Here is a 6,504-nt window from a genome sequence, read left to right on the forward strand (position 1 = left end):
CCTATCCCCTCCTCTCATAGGTACCTACCCCTATCCCCTCCTCTCATAGGTACCTAACCCTATCCCCTCCTCTCATAGGTACCTAACCCTATCCCCTCCTCTCATAGGTACTTACCCCTATCCCCTCCTCTCATAGGTACCTAACCCTATCCCCTCCTCTCATAGGTACTTACCCCTATCCCCTCCTCTCATAGGTACTTACCCCTATCCCCTCCTCTCATAGGTACTTACCCCTATCCCCTCCTCTCATAGGTACCTAACCCTATCCCCTCCTCTCATAGGTACCTACCCCTATCCCCTCCTCTCATAGGTACCTAACCCTATCCCCTCCTCTCATAGGTACCTAACCCTATCCCCTCCTCTCATAGGTACTTACCCCTATCCCCTTCTCTCATAGGTACCTAACCCTATCCCCTCTCACAGGTACCTACCCCTATCCCCTCCTTTCATAGGTACCTAACCCTATCCCCTCCTCTCATAGGTACCTAACCCTATCCCCTCCTCTCATAGGTACCTAACCCTATCCCCTCCTCTCACAGGTACCTAACCCTATCCCCTCCTCTCATAGGTACTTACCCCTATCCCCTCCTCTCATAGGTACCTAACCCTATCCCCTCCTCTCATAGGTACTTACCCCTATCCCCTCCTCTCATAGGTACCTAACCCTATCCCCTCCTCTCACAGGTACCTACCCCTATCCCCTCCTCTCATAGGTACTTACCCCTATCATCTTCTCTCATAGGTACTTACCCCTATCCCCTCCTCTCATAGGTACCTAACCCTATCCCCTCCTCTCACAGGTACCTACCCCTATCCCCTCCTCTCATAGGTACTTACCCCTATCATCTTCTCTCATAGGTACTTACCCCTATCCCCTCCTCTCATAGGTACCTAACCCTATCCCCTCCTCTCATAGGTACTTACCCCTATCCCCTCCTCTCACAGGTACCTACCCCTATCCCCTCCTCTCATAGGTACTTACCCCTATCCCCTCCTCTCATAGGTACTTACCCCTATCCCCTCCTCTCATAGGTACTTACCCCTATCCCCTCCTCTCATAGGTACTTACCCCTATCCCCTCCTCTCATAGGTACCTAACCCTATCCCCTCCTCTCACAGGTACCTAACCCTATCCCCTCCTCTCACAGGTACCTAACCCTATCCCCTCCTCTCATAGGTACTTACCCCTATCCCCTCCTCTCATAGGTACCTACCCCTATCCCCTCCTCTCATAGGTACCTAACCCTATCCCCTCCTCTCATAGGTACTTACCCCTATCCCCTCCTCTCATAGGTACTTACCCCTATCCCCTCCTCTCACAGGTACCTACCCCCTTTCCCTCCTCTCACAGGTACCTACCCCTTTTCCCTCCTCTCACAGGTACCTAGCCCTTTTCCCTCCTCTCACAGGTAGCTACCCCTTTTCCCTACTCTCACAGGTAGCTACCCCTATCCCCTCCTCTCATAGGTACCTACCCCTATCCCCTCCTCTCACAGGTACCTACCCCCTTTCCCTCCTCTCACAGGTACCTACCCCTTTTCCCTCCTCTCACAGGTAGCTACCCCTTTTCCCTACTCTCACAGGTAGCTACCCCTATCCCCTCCTCTCACAGGTACCTACCCCTATCCCCTCCTCTCACAGGTACCTACCCCTAGCCCCTCTTTTCACAGGTACCTACCCCTAGCCCCTCCTTTCACAGGTACCTACCCCTATCCCCTCCTCTCACAGGTACTTACCCCTTTCCCCTCCTCTCATAGGTACTTACCCCTTTCCCCTCCTCTTCTTGTAGGTCTTTCTAAAAACATTATTCCCATGTCCCTTGTTATAGGTACAAATATCCATTCCAGATCCACTTAGTGAGAAATACTACTTAGATACTTCCAAATTCTTGGATCATATTTTGTATTTTGTTACCATGTACTATTCATTTCTGTTGTGCCTTCTGCAGGTCCATGACTTCCTTGCTGAGTGAGGATGAAGAGCGATATGTCTCCTCACCTGAGGGTGGTGATAGAGAGATGAGACACAGACCCCACTCAGCACCACTGAGATCTGTGTTTGGAATCTCTGAGGATTCTGTCTTCAACATGGTCCAGAGCGGCCAGTCGCAGAGTGACATCGTACTGTCGTCCAGTTGGAGTAGACGGGAGAAATACAGACCTGTCAAAATACCAACGGACACCAGGTTTATGATGGGTATTGTAGAGTTGGTTATGAACCTTCTCAACTCCAGATTGGCTGAGCTAATGCGAAGTCTCAGTCAGGGAACTCTAGGTCCGCTGTCTGGTAGTATCTCAGCAAGTCAGCAGTTTGCCCAAGAGATGGTAAGCATGGTGTCTGCTAAGATGTATTCCCATGCCATAGAGCATATTGCGCATGGCCACAAGTCTCCCCTTGAGTTAGAGAGGGAGCTTGAGGCCATATTGGGTCCTCTGGCTGGACAGGTTATAGTCATCATCATAGATAGCATCTTCAAGGCTAAAGCCAACGGAGGAAACAAGGAGCGAGCGACCAGCCCCTTTACCTATTTTCTCACTGCCATTTCGGCAGAAGTACAAAGCCTAGTTGTTCAGAGATCGGCTAGCAGACCGTCCACCAGACTGTCCAACAACGACCCACTGCTGAACATTTCCAAGTCAAAGGTCTTAAGATCAGTTCTGCTCAAAATGGCAGAACTCTTTGGTCAAGGTCCAAGTGAAACCTGTCTAGTTCCACTAGTCCAGAGTCAGTCCGACAACTCTATTTGCGACTGGACTCTGAATGCAGGCACCATTCATCCAAGTCAATTTCTGTCCAACAACAGAATGACAGAAGTGTCATCCGATGTTGTGGATCTTGTACTTGAGGTTTTTGGGATAACAGGATTTTTGGATAGCAGGAGCCCGTCAAGGCCACAGAGTGCCTGCTCCTACAACTCAGCTAGTGGAGCAATAGACATGAGAGCTCTTGCTGGGGACTTGGTCAGACAGGTGTCTGTCAAACTCAGACCCTTTGTCTCTGAGAGTCAACTCTCCACCATGTCCATGACAGATCTGTCATCATCTATTTCTGACTCCACCTTGAAGCAGTTGTGTTGTAGCTCTGCTGTTGCTGCAGCAACTGTCTGTCAAGCAATCAAAACGGAGCTCGAGAGCCAGAGACCTACCAACCTGTCAGCCAGAGACCTACTATCGTCTCTGGTAGAGACCATTGAGGACATGGATATCTCTGACGTCCTCCAGGGCCCGTCGGCCATTTTGGAGGAGGCTGCTATGATAAAGCACCCAGAGATGTCCACCTCGATAATATACAGGTCTTTGCTTCTCGACTCATCTCTCGCCTCCTCTAACATGGTCACTGAGAGCATTATCTTCAACAGTCCACGCCCATCAGAGGAGAATGTGAGTATTCAGAAGGTGCTCCCTGCTGATAAAGTTGACATCCTCCATGGTCAACCAGTGGAGGAGTATATCATCAAAGCTGAGCAATGCATCACTCAGGTCATTCAGGATGCAGCTGTGACATATACTGGCGTGCTGGATAAAACCGACACTTGTGGGAAACTGTCGGATGTTCTGTCTGTCTGTGTTTCCGCTGAGAATATTGAGGAAGCATCCTCTGATCTATTTGGTGGAATTATTTCCGACCTGCATGAGGTATTTGAGGTCAATAAGGCCTCCATGCGTACGAAATCAGGTCGCAAAATGTTCTGGGTGGAAGTGAGTTCAGGTTCCCAGAAGATTTATACCAAAACCCTGGACAAACTGAGGAAGCTTTTCACTTCTCACCTTCTCACTGAGGGAAAAAATACTCCTGTGCAAATTGAGCTCTATGACACTGGACTACTTGTAACTGAGACCACTGTGGAGGTATCTCCTGTACAGAAGACAGACAGTAATACCTCTTCTATGTCCTCAGCCTCAGCCCACCAGCTCACCCTCGACACCTGCACTAAAGGGGTCATCAAACAGGTGATCTCGGTGCTGAGGTTGGAGACTTCAAAGGAAGACCGCTTCGCTTCCGTTGGGGAGAACACGTCAAATGCGTCCTTCGACTTCAACCAGAAGTTGGACTCGATCATTTCGAAATTGGAGGACCTCACCATTTCGAGTGACGTGACGTCAGCCGAGATTGCCACGCTCACGCGATCTCGTAGTGCAGCCAGCAGAACCTCTAACATTTCCATCCAGAGCTTTCACAGTGCTGAGTTCCGAGCTAAGGCCAAACAGATTGTGCGTGAGGCCATTCTCAGAGCTGCTAGCGAAGCCAACTGTTCTTTGCCACAGAGCATGCCTAGCATCACCTTCTCACACCATGTGGTTTCTACAACTGAAGATATAGTGAATATGATCATGCAAGACCTTGAAAGTGTATCCCAGTACACAGTGGAGGACGCAGACTCCTTCCCACTAGGAGAGAAAAAGCTGCAGTCCCAGCTCAATCCCAGAGTTGTCTTTGACAACTCATTTTTTGCTGCTCAAATCATGTACCACAGAGTAAAGGATAGACTGAACGTCTTTTTGTCTTTTCCACCCGTGTCAGTCACCACAGCCAAAGATGTGCTGGACTTCACCCCTGTGGAGACACTCAGATGTTCGAAGTCCCCTGACACTGTTCTTCTTAAGGACAGGAGCCGCCCTCCGTCTGTGAGAAGTGAGAAGCCATTTTTAAAAGTCAGTTTGACTAAAAGGTTTAAAGCCCTTGTGTCTTCGAGTGGCTCCTCCACAGACCACCATGTAATTGACACATGCAGTGAGGATGTCAGTCTGCCCACCAGGAGTATGTCAGTTGTGAGCGACACCAGTTTGAAGAGAGCCTCTCCTCTCCATGGTAGTGGATTGAGTGAAAGTTGTGAACCTCTTGTGGCTCTACAAGACGGAACAGTGGCAGTCAGCCAAGAAGGCTTTAGCAAAACTGCAAAGAAGACACTCAGCTTGATCCTAAATGTGATCAAGTGCAGATTGGCCAACTCTGAGAGTTCATCTGTTGGGAAGAATGCAAGCGAGGAGTGTCTGATAGCCACTAACATGTTAGACTCTCTACTGGAGAGCCTTGACCTGTTGCCTGACATGAGCGCTGCCGATGAGATCACAAGGACAGAATGCCATACCTCTAACGCAATGGACAAGACAGGTTCACAGTCAGCGCTTGTGAGCCAACAAGAAATTAACATATCTGACACCGGTATCATAGTGAAAACTATAATGGACACATTGAAGACAGACGACCCAAAATTGACTTCAGCAGAAGAAAATCTGGATAGTCTGCTGTCAATTGAAGCCCTTCAAGATGCGTCTGGCAACCTGATCGCAAAGGTCCATGGTCTCATTCAGGAGATAACCATAAGACGCCAGCTTCAATCCATGACTGGCCACAGAAGCCTCTCTCAACCAGCGCTGCCAAAGCCAGCACTGAGGAAGCTGTCAAAGGACGATGCGTCAGAGCTCGTTTACAGCTTTGCCCACACTTCTGTTAGCAGACTCCTGGGGCAGTGTTTGGGTAGGCCTATGCCACCCACTGCTGACAGGGTTTTGGATCAGGTCATCAAGTTGATGACAGACATGGTGATGGACAGTCTGACTGATCTGTCCAAGTCTGCAATGGAGGGTGGTAAGTGAAAGTACCTCTTTTCATCTGCATAGGACTTCATTGTAACATGATGCTCAATACATTGCGTTTTATGATGTGAACTTTGCTGGTTGTGTCCAAAATGGCACCTTCTTCCATGTTTAGTGCACTACTTTTGACCAGAGCCAGACCCTATGGGCCCTGTTCAAAAGTTGTGCACTATAAAGGGAAGAGAATGCCTTTTGGAACGCAGTGACTGCTTTCCATTGTTGCGTCCTCTTCTCCCAGTTATTGTACCCAGGTCAGTCACACCAGCTTGCTCTTCTTACTTAGACACCAGCAATGCCGCAAGTGACATCACTCATGGTGTTGTGGCTGACATTAATGCTACTGAGGAATTCCCTGCCAGGGGCCTTAGCCCGGCTGATGTAAAGGCTGACGGCATGGCCCGCCTTCCCTCTGCCAGAGGGGAAGAGACTAAGAAGAACAGGAAGTGGCGCTTCCTACCCAAAATTGGCAAGATTCCAAAGATCAGGATGAAGGTAGGGGGCTCTGGGGCTGAAATGTACCCTACAGATTCACTACACCCCTATTGTCTCTCAGCATTAGAACAATGCTGTTGTCATTGTCTTTAGGAGGTTGAGTGAGGCCGCTGTAATACAATCCTAATACACATGGGAGAGAGTCAATGGCTGTGTCCCAAATTGCACCCTATTCCCTATATAGTGCACTACTTTTGACCAGAGCACTATGGGCCCATGTCAAAAGTAGTGCCTTATGTAGCCAATAGGGTGCCTTTTGGGATGCATGCCATATATTTTACACAGGCTCAGTTGTCCTGATGTGTTTTGTCAACAGCTGTTCAAGACAAAAGGGGAACCGAAGAGCCACCCTGAACAGGATGCGCTGCCTACCAAACGTCTCAGAGAGACTCGTATTTCACAGAGTAAGTGATAA

Source organism: Salvelinus namaycush, unplaced genomic scaffold, assembly GCF_016432855.1.
Source record: "Salvelinus namaycush isolate Seneca unplaced genomic scaffold, SaNama_1.0 Scaffold204, whole genome shotgun sequence".
NCBI classification, from domain to species: Eukaryota; Metazoa; Chordata; class Actinopteri; order Salmoniformes; family Salmonidae; genus Salvelinus; species Salvelinus namaycush.